The following is a 17,295-nucleotide window of genomic DNA, read 5'->3' as shown; positions in this document are numbered from 1 at the left end:
ATATCCACAAATCAATCAATGTGGTACACCACGTTAACAATATGAAAAATAAAAACAATTTGATCCCCTCAAATGCAGAAAAAGCATTTGACAAAATTCAACATCTGTTCATGACAAAAACTCTCAACAAAGCGGATTTAGAAGGAACATATCTCAACATAATAAATGCCATTTATTCCTAGGTATCTTAGGGTTTTTGGTGCAATTGTAAATGGGATCAATTCCTTGATTTCTCTTTCTGCTCTTTCATTATTGGTGTATAGAAATGTGACAGATTTCTGTACATTGATTTTGTATCCTGTGACTTTACTGAATTCATGTATCAGTTCTAGCAATTTTTGGTAGAGTCTTTTGTGTATTCTATATAGAGCATCATGTCATTTGCAAATAGTGAAACAATGACTGTGATGAAAGTCGACATTACGGTCTTGTTCCTGACCATAGAGGAAAAGCTCTCAGTTTCTCTCTATTGAGGATGATATTAGCTGTGATCTTTCACGTATGGCCTTTGTTATTTGGGGTATGTTCCCTCTAAACCTACTTTGTTGAGAGTTTATAAAGAATGGATGCGGTACTTTGTCAAATGCTTTTCCTGCATCTATTGAGAGGATCATAGGGTTCTTATCGTTTCTTTTATTAATGTGGTGTATCACACTGATTGATTTGCAAATATTGAACCACTCTGGCAACTCAGGAATAAATCCACATGATCACAGTGAATGATTTAATGTACTGATTTGATTTGCTAGTATTTTGTTGAGAATCTTTGCATCCATGTTCATCAGAGATATTGTCCTATAGTTCTCTCTTTTAGTGGAATCTTTGTTTGGTTTTGGCATCAGGGTAATGCTGGCCTTGTAGAATGAGTTTGGAAGTTTTCCTTCCATTTCTATTTTTTGGAACAGTTTGATAAGAATAGGCATTAACTCCTCTCTAAATGTTTGGTAAAATTGCCCCTGGGAAGCCATCTGGCCCTGGACTTTCATTTGATGGGAAATATTTTATTACTGATTCAATTTCTTTGCTGGTTACTGTCTATTCAAGTTTTCTACTTCTTCCTGTTTCAGTTTGGTGGTTGGTAGGTTTCTAGGAATTTATCCATTTCTTCCAAATTGCCCAATTTGTTTGGATATAATTTTTCTTTATATTCTCTTATAATTGTTTGTATATCCATGTCTTGGTTCTGATCTCTCCTCTCTGATTCATTATTTTATTTGGGTCTCTTCCTTTTTCTTTTTGATAAGTTTGGCTAGGGGGTTATCAATTTTATTAATTTTTTCAAAGGACAAGCTCCTGGTTTCATTGATCTGTTCTACTGGGTTTTGTTTGTTTGTTTCTATATCATTTATTTCTGCTGTAATCTTTACTATTTTCCTTCTTCAGTTGGCTTTAGCATCATTTGTTGTTCTTTTTCTAGCTCCTTTGAGTAAGGTTAGGTTGTGAATTTGAGATTTTTCTTGCTTCTCGAAGTAGGCTTGTATTGCTGTATACTTCCTTCTTAGGGCCACTTTTGCTGCATCCCAAGGTTTTGGACCATTATATTTTCATTTTCATTTTTTTCTATGTATTTTTTATTTCTTCTTCAATTTCCAAATTGACCCATTCATTCTTTGGTAGGATGTTCTCTAATCTCCATTTACTTGTGGTCTTTCCAATTTTTTTCTTGTGGTTGACTTCAAATTTCATAGTGTTCTGGTCTGAAAATATGATCTGGAATGATCTCAATCTTTTTGTATTTGTTCAAGACTGATTTGTGACCTAGTATGTGATCTATTCTGGAGAATGTCCCACATGCACTTGGAAAGAATGTGTATTCTGCTACTTTAGGATAAAATATTCTGAATATATTTGTTAAGTTCATCTTGTCCAGTGTGTCATTCAAAGCCCTTGTTTCCTTATTGATTTTCTACTTAAATGATCTGTCCAGAGGCGCCTGGGTGGCTCAGTCGTTAAGCGTCTGCCTTCGGCTCAGGGCGTGATCCCGGCGTCATGGATCGAGCCCCACATCAGGCTCTTCCGCTATGAGCCTGCTTCTTCCTCTCCCACTCCCCCTGCTTGTGTTCCCTCTCTTGCTGGCTGTCTCTATCTCTGTCAAATAAATAAATAAAATCTTTAAAAATAAAAAATAAAAAAATAAATGATCTGTCCATTGATGTAAGTGGGGTGTTAAAGTCCCCTACTATTATTGTATTAGTATCAATGAGGTCCTTTATGTTTGTTATTGTTTTATATTTTTTGGGTGCTCCCATGTTAGGGGCATAAATATTTATAGTTGTTAGAGCTCTTGTTGGATGGACTCCTTAATTATAATATAGTGCCCTTCTTCATCTCTTGTTATAGTCTTTGGTTTAAAATCTAGTTTGTCAGGGTGCCTGGGTGGCTCAGTCATTAAGCGTCTGCCTTTGGCTTAGGTTATGATCCCAGGGTCCTGGGATTGAGCCCCACATTGGGCTCCTTGCTCAGTGGGGAGCCTACTTCTCCCTCTGCCTGCTGACCCCTGGTCATGCTCTCTCTCAGTCAAATAAATAAATAAAATCTTTTAAAAAATAAATAATAAAATCTAGTTTGTTGGAATGCCTGGGTGGCTCAGTCAGTTAAGCATCTGCCTTCAGCTCAGGTCATGATCCTAGGGTCCTGGGATCAAGTACCTCATCGGGCTCCTTGCTCAGTGGGGAAACTGCTTCTTCCTCTGCCTACTGTTCCCCTACTTGTGCATGCTCTCTCTCTCTCTCTCTGACAAATAAGTAAATAAATAAATACATAAATAAATAAAATCTTTAAAGAAATAAAATTTAGTTTGTCTGGTATAAGTATGGCTACTCTGGCTTTCTTTTGATGTCCATTATCATGATAAATGGCTCTCCATCCCCTCACTTTCTTTCTTTTTAAGATTTTATTTATTTATTTGACAGAGAGAGAGAGACAGCCAGTGAGAGAGGGAACACAATCAGGGGGAGTGGAAGAGGAAGACACAGGCTTCCAGTGGAGCAGGGAGCCCGATGTGGGGCTCGATCCCAGGACCCTGGGATCATGACCTGAGCTGAATGCAGACACTTAACGACTGAGCTACCCAGGGACCCCTCCATCCCCTCACTTTCAATCTGCTGGTGTCTTTAGGTCTAAAATGAGTCTCTTGTAGGCAGCATATAGATTGGTATTATTTTTTATCCATTCTAGCATCCTATGTCTTTTGATTGGAGCATATAGTCCATTTATATTCAGAAGAAAAAATTATTGATGGATATGAATTTAGTGCTGTTTTATTACTTTTTTTGTTGTTTCTAGAAATTTTCTCCATCCCTTTCCAGTCTTTGTCATCTTTGGTATTTCTTTCCTGCTGAAAGAGTGCCCTTTAATATTTCTTGCAAGGCTGGTTTAGTGGTCATGAACTCCTTTAGCTTTTGCTTGTCTGGGAAACTCTTTATCTCTCCTCTGTATGACGCCTTGCTGCATAGAGTATTCTTGGATGAGTATTTTCCCCATTCAGTATGTTAAATATATCGTGCCTTCTCCCTTCTTGCCACAGTCCCTTACTATAGATATAAAAGACCTAAAAACTAGTCAGGCTGAAATGAAAATACAATAACTGAGATTTAAAACTGATTGGATGTAATGACCACAGGGATGGAATAAGCAGAGAAACAAGTGATATAGAAGATAAAATTATGGAAAACAATGAAGCTGAAAAGAAGAGGGAAAGAAAAATACTGGATCATGAATATAGACTTAGGGAACTCAATGACTCCATAAAGCACCATAACATTTGTATCATAGGAGTTCCAGAAGAAGAGAGGGAAAACAGGGCAGAAGGTTTATTTGACGAAATTATAGCTGAAAATTTCCCTAATCGTGGGAAGGAAGCAGACATCCAAATCCAGGAGGCACAGAGAACTCCCAACAAGATCAATAAAAGCAGACCAATACCAAGACACATCATAGTTAAATTTGCAAAATATAGAGGTAAAGAAATGTACTTTGGAGATGAACCTTTTACTGAAATTGAATCTTCATCCAACTACATTTCTTCAACAATGTTTTGTAACATTATTTATACATTAATCTTATAAGTGAACATTTGTATTTTATTCTCTTTCTATTGTATTTTAACTTAAAAATATGCAGGTTTGCAATAAAGAATTTTACTAGTCAGCAGCAATATTCTTTTTATGAAATTATATCCCCAATACCCACAAGTCATATATAAAGGCAAATGTTCTTGTGTATTTTTAAAAAGATTTATTTATTATTTATTTATTTATTTATTTATTTATTTATTTATTTATTTATTTGAGAGAGAGAGAGTGGGGAGAGGCAGAAGGGAAAGGAGAGAGAAAGAAAGAATCTGAAGCAGACTTTGCACTGAACACAGAGCCAGATGTGAGGCCAGATCCCACAACTGAGAAATCATGGCCTGAATTGAAACCATGAGTCAGACACTTAACTGACCTAGGCACCTGGCACCCCTTCTGTATTTTTTTTAAAAGATTTTATTTATTTATTCAACAGAGATAGAGACAGCCAGCGAGAGAGGGAACACAAGCAGGGGGAGTGGGAGAGGAAGAAGCAGGCTCATAGCAGAGGAGCCTGATGTGGGGCTCGATCCCAGAACGCTGGGATCATGCCCTGAGCCGAAGGCAGACGCTTAACCGCTGTGTCACCCAGGCGCCCCTGCTTTTGTATTTTTTAAAAAGATAATAGATGTCTTGGGGTGCCTTGGTGGCTCAGTTGGTTAAGCAACTGCCTTCAGCTCAGGTCATGATCCCAAGGTCCTGGCATCAAGCCTCACATCGGACTCCCCGCTGAGCAGGGAGCCCGACACAGGGCTCAATCCCAGGACCCAGGCTAATGACCTGAGCTGAAGGCAGATGCTTAACCAACTGAGCCCCACATCTGTCCATTTTAAGTCTGTATGAGAGTCATGATTTCAACTTGTTTTGAAAATTGTCCTGTAACAGGTGCCTCTGGCTGATTAGAAGGTCATGTCGAAAGAAATGTAGTAGAGAAAAACACAAACATATTTTTTAAACAATTATATGTGTCACAGAACTTTTTAAGTGTGGTAAAATATACATAATGTAAAACTTATCATTATACTGTAAAAATTTAACCATTTAAGTGTACAGTTAAATGGCGTTAAGTACATTCATACTGTTGTGCTGTTGTGCAAACATTACCACTGTCCATATCCAGAACTTTTTCATCACCTCAAATGGAATAACTTCCCATTCTTTCCTACCCTACGTTCCTGTAACCTTTGCTCTACTTTCTGTCCCTAAGAATGAGAATGATGTTAGCTATAAGTTTTTCACATATGGTCTTTAATATGTTCACGTACTTTCCTTCTATTCCTAGTTTGTTGAATTTTGTTTGTTTGTTTGTTTTTGTTTTTTATCATAACAGGGTGTTAAATTGTGTCAAATGCCTTCTCTGCACCAACTGAGATGATTACACAGGACTTTTTCTTTCATTCTGTTAATGTGGTATATTGATCACTTTTTGTATGTTAAACCATCCTTGCATTCTAAGAATAAACTCCCTTTGGTCACGGTGTATAATCTTTCTAATATATTACTGAATTCCTTTTGCTAGTGTTCTGTGGAGAATTCCCTCGGATATATTATTTGCAAATATCTTCTCCCATTCAGGTTACCTCTTAGTTTTGTTGATTGCTTCCTTCAGTGTGCAGAAGCTTTTTTATTATTGGTGTAGTCCTAATAGTTTATTTTTGCTTTTATTTCCCTTGCCTCAGGAGACATATCTAGAAAAATGTTGCTACTGCTGGTGTCAAAGACATTATTGCCTGTGCTCTCCTCTGGGATTTTTATGGTTTCAGGTTTCACACTTAGGTCTTTAATTCATTTTGAGATTATTTTTGTATATGGTGTAAGTGATCCAGCTTCATTCTTTTGCACGTACTTGTACAGTTTTCCAACACCATTTGCTGAAGAGAGTATTTTTCCCATTGCCTATTCTTTCCTCTTTTACTGAAATTAATTGACCACGTAATTGTGGGTTTATTTCTGGGTTTTCTATTCTGTTTCATTGATCTATGTGTCTATTTTGTGCCAGTTAATGTATTGTTTTGATTTCTACAGCTTTGTAATATAACTTGAAGTCTGGAATTGTGATAACTCTACCTTTGTTTTTCTATTTCAAGATTGCTTTGGCTATTCAGGGTCCTTTGCGGTTCCATACAAATTTAGGCTTATTTGTTCTATTTCTTTGAAAAATGCTGTTGGTATTTTGATAGGAATTGCATTAAATGCGTAGATTGCTTTGGGCAGCATAGACATAGTAACAATATTTGTTCTTCCAATCCATGAGCATAGAATGTAATTCCATTTCTTCTGTCGTTTTCAATTTTTTTCAACAGTGTTTTATAGTTTTCAGAATACAGGTCTTTCACTACTTTAAGTTTATTCTTAGGTGGGCTTTTTTTTTTGGTGCAATTATAAATGGAATTTTCTTTCTTTCTTTCTTCTTTCTTTCTTTCTTTCTTCCTTTCTTTCTTCTTTCATTCTTTCTTTTTTAAAGGTTTTATTTATTTGAGAGAGACACAGTGACAGAGGGAACACAAGCAGGGGGAGTGGGAGAGGGAGAAGCAGGCTTCCCGCTGAGCAGGGAGCAGATGAGGGGCTCGATCCCAGGACCCTGGGATTATGACCTGAGCCAGAGGCAGGTGCTTAATGACTGAGCCACCCAGGTGCCCCTATAAATGGGATTTTCTTAATATCTCTTTCAACTGATTCATTATTAGTGCATAGAAATGCAACATATTTCTGTACATTGACTTTATATCCTTTGATTTTATTGAATTCATTTATCAGTTCTGCTATTTTTTTGTGGAGTCTTTACGGTTTTCTTTATGTATCATGTCATCTGCAAATAGTGGAAGTTTTACTTCTTCCTTACCAATTTGGGTCCTTGTATTTCTTTTTGTTGTTATTTCATTGCTGTGGCTACTGACTTCCAGTACTATGTTGTTAGATTATTTATTTATTTATTTATTTATTTATTTATTTGACAGAGAGAGACAGCCAGTGAGAGAGGGAACACAAGCAGGGGGAGTGGGAGAGGAAGAAGCAGGCTCCTGGCAGAGGAGCCTGTTGTGGGGCTCGATCCCAGAACGCTGGGATCACGCCCTGAGCCGAAGGCAGACAAACTTAATGACTGCACCACCCAGGCGCCCACCAGTACTATGTTGAACAAAATGATGAGAGTGGACATTTTTGTCTTGTTCCTAACTTTAATAGAAAAGCTCTCAGTTTTTCCTCATTGAGTATGTTATGTGGGTTTTTCATGTACGGCCTTTATTATCTTGAGGTATATTCCTTCTAGACTTACTTTGCTGAGGGTTTTTATCATGAATGGATGTGTACTTTGTCAAATGACTTTTCTGCATCTATTGAAATGATCATATGGTTTTCAGGCTTTCTCTTATTTGATGGGATGTATCATATCCATTGATTCGTAGGATACCAAGTCCATACCTTAACCCCTAATCCCTAACCCCTAACCTTAACAATAAACCTCTGCAGAAGTCTCTGAAGTGCAGGATACGAGGCACATACCTTAACCCCAAACCCCAAACTGAACGCACACGTGCATGTTTGTCTTGCACTGTTTTGCTTTCCAGCACTTTAATGTGACACTCCTGTGGAGTTTCCACTTCTCCGCCCACATCATCCATCCTTTCTTGCAGCTTCTGCAGGGTTAATTCACTAGAGCCTGTAGCAAATCTACCATATTGTTTAAGGTCCCAGTCTGAGAATTCCAAAATCTTTGTCATACACAGATCTGCTTCTGATGCTTGCTCTCTCTTTGAACTGCTTGCCTTGCCTTTTAGTGTGCCTTGTCTTAGCTTGTTGTAAGGCAGACAGGGATTAGGGATAAAGGAGCTGAGGCAAATAGACTTTAACGTGAGATTTCCATTTCCATGGTGAGGAGTCAGGCTGCTTTTATCTTAACTTCCCTCTGAGGATGTTCACCACACAGAGCGCAGGAGAACCACAGCAGGCGTTGCCCCCGTGGGTGCTGGCCGCCTTTGCTACTGAGGGCTCCCTAGTCCTCGCCAGGACTGAAACCTGCCGATGGGTCGGGCCGGCATGCCCAGTGACGTCTTCCACGGTGACCTGCAGGTCCTCTTGGACAGGGAGTTCTATTTGCAAACCCACATTCCAGGGAGCACCTGGGGAACAGTCTCAGCGGCCCTTCCCCCCAGTGGCCCTACTTTGTGTGCTCCATCAGAAGCTGCAGATTGTATGTGCTGTTTCCAGGAGACTCTGCAATAATGTGCACTCACAGTCCTTCTGAACACTTCATTGGAACCCACTACTGCCATCAAAGTAAACTTTGTGACACAGAGGAGCAATTCGATGTGCGAAGTTAGTGGCAAACCCTAAGTGACATGGTCTAGTTCAGCCCCTGTGCTGTGGCAGCCATGTTCTGGTGATGCTGTGATTGTAGGGAGTTGGGGGTGGCAGGGCTCGCCCTCGCAGACATCATGGCAGCATCCAGCACTGTCTTTTCCCAGGAGTGGAAGAAAACCTCTTGTCCCCATTCCTGGCTCCTTCTCCTACCACGTGGGGGAAGGAGCATGTTCTCTGACCCACGTCACCCAAACTTTGAGTCTCTGACCCTGCAGTGGTCCACTACAGCTGACCCAGAGGGCATGCAGCAGGGCTGGACATGACCCCTGACCTCTCCTTGACCTTGAGGTATCACTCTGGAGAAGGTGACTGCAGAGTCCTCTGACTCTGTCAAGTCCCCCGTGGGAGAGATCGTGGGGTGGGGTCAACAGCCCCTCCCAGGGACGTCACCCTTCCCCTTCAGGGTAGTGGAGCCTGACTGTCCAAATGCAACTGTCTTGTCCTTGAAGGGGATCAGAAATGGGTGGAGGAGATGACAATGTTCAAAAATACCAAGTCGGCCCTAAAAAGAGAGAAGTGGAGATGAAACCATTGGCCCATAATGAAGATAGTCTGTTGTGTGAAAAGACCACATTCAAAACACCTTATACAGAGAGGATTCCAGAAGTTCTGGAATGGCAGCTCCAACCCCTCCTTTGAGGAGTGATCTGACCTTTCACAGGATCACTCTGAGGGGCTGGGAGTAGACTGAGGGGACAAAACAGTTCGTTCGTATCAGAAGCAACCATTCTAGAGAGAACGTTCCCTCATCACTGGCATCTCCTGAGGTGTGGCTTGTGCTTGATTCCTTCCATTTGTTCACCAGTTGTGCAGCCGTCAGGTCAGTTGGTTCCCTAGTGTCTCAGTCCATTCCCTCTGCTGGAACACAGCATCACAGACTGGGCTGCTTCGACAACAGCAATTATTTCCCCCAGTTCTGGAGGCTGGAAGTCCCAGATCGTGGAGCCAGCACGTTGGCTACCAGGGAGGCCCCCTTCCCAGAATGCAGGTGGTGCCTTCTCTTTGCACCTCATGACCGAGAGAGAGGGAGAGAATTCTCTGGGGTCCCTTTCTTAAGGGCACTAATCCATTTCATGAGGGCTTCACCCTCATGACCAGGTCAACTCCCAAAGGCCTTACCTCCTACCAAGACCATATTGGGGGCTAGGATTTCAACATTGGATTTTGGGGGGACAGTCAGTCCATAACACCCAGCATGCTCCAAGAGCAACTAATGGGTTTTCTGGTTAATATTTTAAAATACTCAGTTTTCAAGTATCTGAGGTGTTTCAAACCATCACCGTTATCATTGCTCCAGTGATCCCATATCTGGACAGTGGGAACACCACCTCATTGGCCCCTGGGTCCTTCCCACATGTGCCCACAAGTAGCCCCTGTCGCTTCCTTGCTTTTGGTTATAGGAAGATGCTCCAGGCTCTTGGTGCGCACTTCCTGCCCCTGACACAGCACGGCCATTTCTTATTGAAGGATGTCCGGTTCCTTTTGGAGGGAAATGCTATTGAGCGTCCTCAGTGAGGGCAGCACATATGCTCATTGCTACTGGCTTTATTGTTCCCAGCCACTGTCAGATCCACCTAGAACATATGAATTTTTTTTAATTAACTAGAGTCCATACTTTATTAATATTTCCTTAGTTTCCACTTACTGTCCTTTTTGTGTTTCAGGACACCACATTACATGTAGTCACTCTGTCTGCTTAGGCTCCTCTTGACTGTGACAAGAACATGTGAATTTTTAATTAGTGTCTTGATTCTGAGATAAACTGTAGATTCACATGCAGTTTTAAGGTGTATTATTTACTGAGGTCCCATGTAAACTCAACTGCAGTCACACCGCGGAAACTATACCATAACGGCACAACCAGGAGAAGGGCATTCCCACAGTCAGGATCCATTTCCATCCTTGCAAGGATCCATCACGTCTCCCTCTTAGAGCTGCATCCACTTACCCTGTCCCCAATCCGTCCTGCACTCCTGGAAGCCACTGTTCTCCATTCGTCTAACTTTGTCCTTTGAGGAATGTTGTATAAATGGAATCCTACACTGAGTAATCCTTCGGATTGGCTTGTTTCATTCTGTCACATTCTGTGGCAGTTGGCCCACGTTGTGTGTGAATCCCAGTGTGCTCCTCCTCGTGTCTGCGCAGTGCTCCAGGCCTCGGGTGTGGCACGGTCTGAGTCATTCACCCACTGGAGCATCTCCGGGGCTTTGTCCCCCGGCTGCTGGCTGCTACAAGTAAACCTGCTACAAACGTTCGTGTACAGGCTTCTCGGTGAACAGCGGTCTTCCCTGGTCCGTGACAAACACCCAGAGATGCCATGGGTAGGTTGTGTGGTAGCAGCTCTTTGAGTAAAAGTGCAGAACTACTTTCCAGAGTGGCCATGCCATCTTGCGTCCCATATGCAAGTTGGAATATTGTACAGCAGAAATAGGAACCAAGGAAGAATTAACCTGGGGCCAATGCTAGTACATCTGTTATGCCTTCCTGCCCAAAGGGATTGGGGGGTCTGGTGGGAGAGGGGTCTGTGTGTGTCCTGTCCAGAGCAAGGGTGGGTGATATGTGTGTTCTGAGGGGAGGAGGGGTGATGTGTTTGTCCTGAGGGGAGGGAGGATATGTGTGTATCCTGAGAGGAGGAGGGGGCATTTGTGTGTCCTGAGAGGAGATGGGGGGTATGTGTGTGTCCTGAGGGGAGGAGGGGGGATGTGTGTGTCCTGAGAGGAGGTGGGGGGATGTGTGTGTCCTGAGGGGAGGAGGGGGGATGTGTGTGTCCTGAGGGGAGGAGGAGGGATGTGTGTGTCCTGAGGGGAGGAGGAGGGATGTGTGTGTGCTGGGAGTCAACACGTGCCCTCTGTCCCACTCAAACTGAGGGCTTGATGTCAGGAGCCTTAGTTTTGATTTGCATGAGCTCATTTTGGGACATTCCTGGTGTATCTCCTGCGGTCAGTGCTGAGAGTCTGGGAACACTTTGCACCCTCAGGGGCCAGAGAAAGCCTGGCACCCCACTTCTGTCCTAATGATCGCAGTAGTTCTGCTCAGCACTGATGGCTCCCACTGTTTATAAAAATCAAATATAAAAGAACTTGTCTACAAGAATGTTCTATTACACAGTGGAACCTGGGTCTGTGGGAAGCCCTGATTCAGTTTTCCCTGCTGTGAAATGAACAGGTGTGCTGAGAGTGCTGTCCCTAGAGGGTCAGAGTATCAGCTGACATTCTGGGTGCTTAAAAGCCCATCCCAGGTCCCACCTCTGATTTTCCTAAGACTTCACATTGAGGTGCGGGGACTGCTTTAGGTAAAGGGCTCCATTGCAGTGGGCAGAAACATGGAATTTTCTCCTGAGGACCACATAATTGCACAGAACAAACAACAGCCTGTGAGAACAGGACAGTTGGGAGGCCATTCATTGTTTTGAGCTCAGCATCTAAGAAGTTTTCAAAATACACTCTGAAGTTATTTTCAGAGTTTGCCAAACACTTTTGGAAAGAAAAGACATCAGAACCAGAGGGTATTTTAGTCATAGTTCTAGGTGACACCCATAAAAATAGGGCTCACCCTACCCACACAGGCTCCCCAGCCCTCAAGGGAATCAGGAGCATGGCCTTCTACTGCCTACACTCCTGGCCCCCCTAAGCTGGGCAGGCATGGGACGTTCGTCTGCTGGTTATGATGGGTTGGCCTTCGTGTCACAGAAAAGGAGCAAAGACTTTTCGAGTTTTCCATATGGGGTCAGTGATCTCTTTCCCAGGCCAAGGGATGCAAGCGAAAGGACCCTCAAATTTCTCTTCTGAAGGTTTGGCAGGGTATAGGCCTGGCTGGCTTACCACAGTGAACATGACAGCCTCTTTGCTGAGGTCACAGGGCGAGGCTTGTGGCCCAGGCCAGCCCGCAAATAGCCTGCAAACAGGCTGGAACAAAGTCTTGGTTTGTTTGGGGAAAATGTTCAAATATCTGTTATAAAGGGGAGAGTGCAGTATAATGGTAAGCCCCACGGACTCATGATCAGCTCCACAGTGACCAGCTAATGGCCCATTTTACCATCTGCTACAGGCTGACCTGCATTCTCTCAAAATTCATATACTGAAGTGCTGACCCCCAGAACTCCAGAACATGACTTTATGTGGAGATGGGGCCTTTGCTGAAATGATTAAGGTAACATGAGGTCGTATGTGTGGGCCATAATCCAGTGTGACTGGCGTCCATATAAGAAGAGATGAGGACATAGACATGCATAGAGGGACAAGCAGGTGAGGACACAGGGAGAGGATGACCATCTGTAAGCCCAGGAGAGAGGCCTCAGGGGAAACCAGTCCTGTTCTTAGGCTTCGAGACTCCAGAACTGTGAGAAATACATGTCCATTTTTTAAGTTTCCCCATCTGTGGTTTGGTTATGGGAGCCCAAGCTGACTGACGCTCTCTGCTGTCACCCACACCCCTGCGGGGTGTTTTTGAAGCACATCACAAACTTTGTGATTTTTTTCTGGCATACGGTGCTTTTAAATTGTTCTAGTATTCTGTGGGCTAGCTGTGGCTCGTGCCAGACTGAGGGCCTGGGCTTCACTGAGAGAGGAAGGTGGGCACTGGAGGGGAGCAGCCAATCCAGTTATAAATGACATGCATCACACCGTACATATTAAGAGCACACGGTGTGGTGTTTTCACATCCACAGACACAGGGACGACATCCCTACTGAGAGAGGGGACTCGTCACTTACCTCCAGGAGTACCTTTCTTGCCCTCTGCCATCCCCAGCCCCACCCTAGGCGACCACTGCTTGTCTCCTCGTCACTGGAAGTTCACATTTTCTTTAGTCCTGTATGAATGGAACCGCCGGTGGCTCCTGTTCTGTCGAGCTGCTTCACTCCGCACAAGCTGAGACTGATCCGTGTTTCTGTAGGCACGTCAGCGGTTGATCCTTCCCTCCTGCTGCATTTGCACCGTAGGTCTGTGACCTCGCCTGCAGATGGCCATCGGTGTTCCAGGTCCTGGCTGATCTAGAGAAAGCTGGTGTGAACATTTGTAATCAAGTCTTGGTGCAGATTGACGCTTTCGTTTCTCTTAGGGGAACACATAGGCGTTGACTGGCTGGGTCACGTGGTAAATACTGCTTCCTGTAGCTGCAGAGCTGTTTCTGGATTCTGCGTTCTGCATTGCCAGCTGCAGTGAGAGGGCCACCTCCTTTACATCCTCCCACACGTGGTGTAGTCAGTGTTCTGCATTTAAGCCATCCCACTGGTGTGTAGTGGTATCTTACTGGGTTTTTATCTGCATTTCCATGATGAGTATTGATTGAGAAACTTTTTATGTGCTTGTTTGCCATTTGTATCTTTTCTTTGATGAAGTATCACTTTAAGTCCTTTGCTCATTTAAAAAAAATTGGTCTATGTTCTAATTGTTGCATTTTTAGAAGTCTTTATGTCAGTACAAGTTCTTTATCAGGTGTCAGTCTGTGGCTTGTCTTTCAGTCTTTTACCACTGTCTTTAAAGTGTTTAACTTTGATAAACATGGAGACGGCTAGTGCTTGGCCTGGGCAGTCGTCCTCTTGTATCAAGGCTCCAGGATCCACAGACAATATGCTTTTCCTTTTGAAAGGTAGAGTTTTCCTTGGTACCATGGCTGCAGCAGGAATTCTAGCCAGATTTGTTACAACATTATCATTGGCTAAAAAGAAAAGCCCTGAATGGTTCAGTAAAGGAAGCATGGCCACAGCTGCCTTACCAGAGAGCAGGTCTTCCCTTGCCTTGCGAGCCCTGGGTTGGGGCTCACTTTATGCGTGGTGTGGGGTTGATGTGATCAGCTTCGCAGTCTGGAAAGCTTTAGAAATTCACGGTATGAAAGATTTTCAAAGTAAAATGCAATCGATATTTCCAGCAATTCCCCAAAACTCTGAAACATCTCTTGAGTGGGAGGAAGCATTGAAATCCAAGTGAGATGAGCATGGTGGGGGAAGTCTAAACAACTTTCATGGAAAGGGCGGCTTCGGAGATGCCATAGAAGCAAAGGGACTCCCCTGATTTATCATCAGGAACATGCGCATTGTTGACTGAACCCATGGGATGAATGGCGTTCAGTGTCCACATAGGCCCACAGTCTGTGTACTTTACTTTAAAATTGATGTGAGCAGCTGTGTGTATTAAGTTTTTCCCAAAATTAAGAAGATTCTTTAAAAATAATTTTATGGATGACCTGTCTGTGGAGAAGATCCCAAGCGTAATAGCTTCTGCTTGTAACCGCTAAAACAAAGTTTTGTAACTGAAAAAAAAAAAAAAAAGGCATAACATACGATGGAAAATCTTTATAGACAGACTCCTAACAGCACTAGTACCTCAGTGTGTCTAATTAAATGAGTTTCCACAGCCTTTCTTGTTGGATGTGATTGTCGGAACTTGGAAGGCTTGCTCCTATTAGGCCGACTCCGCAGTCACAGGTTAACGGGGAAACACCATACGTCAGTTAGCTTATGCGCTCACCTCAAGGCCCTGTAAATTCTCAGATGTAGAGAAGAAGCCAGTAACAGATTATGATGACCTGAAAAGGTAGTCATGCTAAAATAATAATGATGTTGTGGATATAAAATTTGCTTTTTTGAGAAGTTGGTTCTGTGTCCCTAAACATTGACTAATAGTTTGTAGTTTTATCTCAATTGTTAATGTAAAAACAGGCCAGTTATCACCTATCTTAACAAATATTTTTTTATTATATTATGTTAGTCACCATACAGTACATCCCTAGTTTTCGATGTAAAGTTCCATGATTCATTACTTGCATATAACACCCAGTGCACCANCCAGTGCACCATGCAATACGTGCCCTCCTTACTACCCATCACCAGCCTATCCCATTCCCCCACTCCCCTCCCCTCTGAAGCCCTCAGTTTGTTTCTCAGAGTCCATAGTCTCTCATAGTTCATTCCCCCTTCTCTTTACCCCCCTTTCGTCTTCCCTTCTTCTCCTACTGATCTTCCTACTTCTTATGTTCCATAAATGAGTGAAACCATATGATAATTGTCTTTTTCTGCTTGACTTATTTCGCTTAGCATTATCTCCTCCAGTCCCGTCCATGTTGCAGCAAATGTTGAGAATTCGTTCTTTTTGATGGCTGAGTAATATTCCATTGTATATATGGACCACATCTTCTTAATCCAGTCATTCTGTTGAAGGGCATCTCGGCTCCTTCCACAATTTAGCCATTGTGGACAATGCTGCTATGAACATTGGGGTGCATATGGCCCTTCCCTTAACTACATCTGTATCTTCAGGGTAAATACCCAGTAGTGCAATGGCTGGATCATAGGGTAGCTCAATTTTTAAGGGACCTCCACACTGTTTTCCAAAGTGGCTGTACCAACTTGCATTCCCACCAACAATGTAGGAGGGATCCCCTTTCTCCACATCCTCTCCAACAATTGTTGTTTCTTGCCTTGTCAATTCTTGCCATTCTAACTGGCATAAGGTGGTATCTCAATGTGGTTTTGATTTGAATTTCCCTGATGGCTAATGATTTTGAACATGTTTTCATGTGTCTGTTAGCCATTTGTATGTCTTCATTGGAAAAGTGTCTGTTCATATCTTCTGCCCATTTTATGATTTGTTTATGTTTCTTGTGTATTGAGTTTGAGAAGTTCTTTGTAGATCTTAGATACCAGTCTTTTATCTGTAGTGTCATTTGCAAATATCTTCTCCCATTCTGTGGGCTGCCTCTTAGTTTTTTTGGCTGTTTCCTTGGCTGTGCAGAAGCTTTTTTTCTTTTTTAAAGATTTTATTTATTTATTTGACAGAGACAGAGACAGCGAGAGAGGGAACACAAGCCGGGGGAGTGGGAGAGGAAGAAGCAGGCTCCTGGCAGATGAGCCTGATGTGGGGCTCGATCCCATAACGCTGGGATCACGCCCTGAGCTGAAGGCAGACGCTTAACCGCTGTGCCACCCAGGCGCCCCTGTGCAGAAGCTTTTTATCTTGGTGAAGTCCCACAAGTTCATTTTTTCTTTTGTTTCTCTTGCCTTTGGAGATGTGTCATGAAAAAAGTTGCTGTGGCCGATGTCAAAGAGGTTGCTGCCTATGTTCTCTTCTAGAATTTTGATGGATTCCTGTCTCACATCGAGGTCTTTCATCCATTTTGAGTTTATCTTTGTGTATGGTGTGAGAGAGTGGTCAAGTTTCATTCTTTTGCATGTAACTGTCCAATTTTCCCAGCACCATTTATTGAAGAGACTGTCTTTTTTCCACTGGATAATTTTTTAACCAGAAAGTCATAGGTATTGAGTCTCAATAGTAAGTAGTTAGTTCTGCCTCCTGATGGATTCTTACACACACACCCAGCCCTTTCCTGTCGTCCATGATTTCTTAGAGAAAACAGAGGATAATGTCTACATGCAGTTATTTTTACTGGAGATGAACATTTTTTAAAGAAAGTACTTTAATATTTCAGTATATCCTGAAAAATATGTTTGGATATCAGTATTCTCTTTCTTTATAATTACTTAGGCTCTAATTAGCAATCAGGTTTAATAAAGTACATTTGAAATTTAAAAAAAAGTGTTTAACTTTGATGACTTCCAGTTCATCAGTTTTTTTTTTTTTAATGTGCTGTATTTAATAAATCTTTGCCTGGTTCCTCATTTCTTTTAAAGTCTCACACTTCCAGATTTTATATTTGGGACTGTGGCCCATTTTGACTTGATTTTTGTTTTTGGTCAAGTATGGATCAAAGTTTTATTTTTTTTACACATGGATATCCAACTAATCCAGAACCATTTACTGAAAAATTTATCCTTTCTTCACTGAATTGCCTTAGTGATTTATGTCATACATGTGTAGATCTGTTTCTGAATTCCTTACTTTGCTCCATTGATCTACTCACCTGTCTTGAT

At 42.4% G+C, this 17,295-nt stretch overlaps 1 non-coding gene across 1 annotated transcript; it reads left to right on the top strand.

The window, feature by feature from the left end:
• Nucleotides 1-13,930: 13,930 nt before the first annotated feature.
• Nucleotides 13,931-14,356, top strand: LOC100474582. The gene has a single exon (XR_002144271.2). It is a non-coding gene; the product is annotated as a transmembrane protein 242 (transcript).
• The last annotated feature ends 2,939 nt before the right edge of the window (nt 14,357-17,295 follow it).

Source organism: Ailuropoda melanoleuca, chromosome 17 (assembly GCF_002007445.2).
Source record: "Ailuropoda melanoleuca isolate Jingjing chromosome 17, ASM200744v2, whole genome shotgun sequence".
Taxonomy (NCBI): Eukaryota; Metazoa; Chordata; class Mammalia; order Carnivora; family Ursidae; genus Ailuropoda; species Ailuropoda melanoleuca.
The sequence above is the reverse complement of the archived record's forward strand: the minus strand, read 5'-3'. Positions and strand labels throughout refer to the sequence as shown.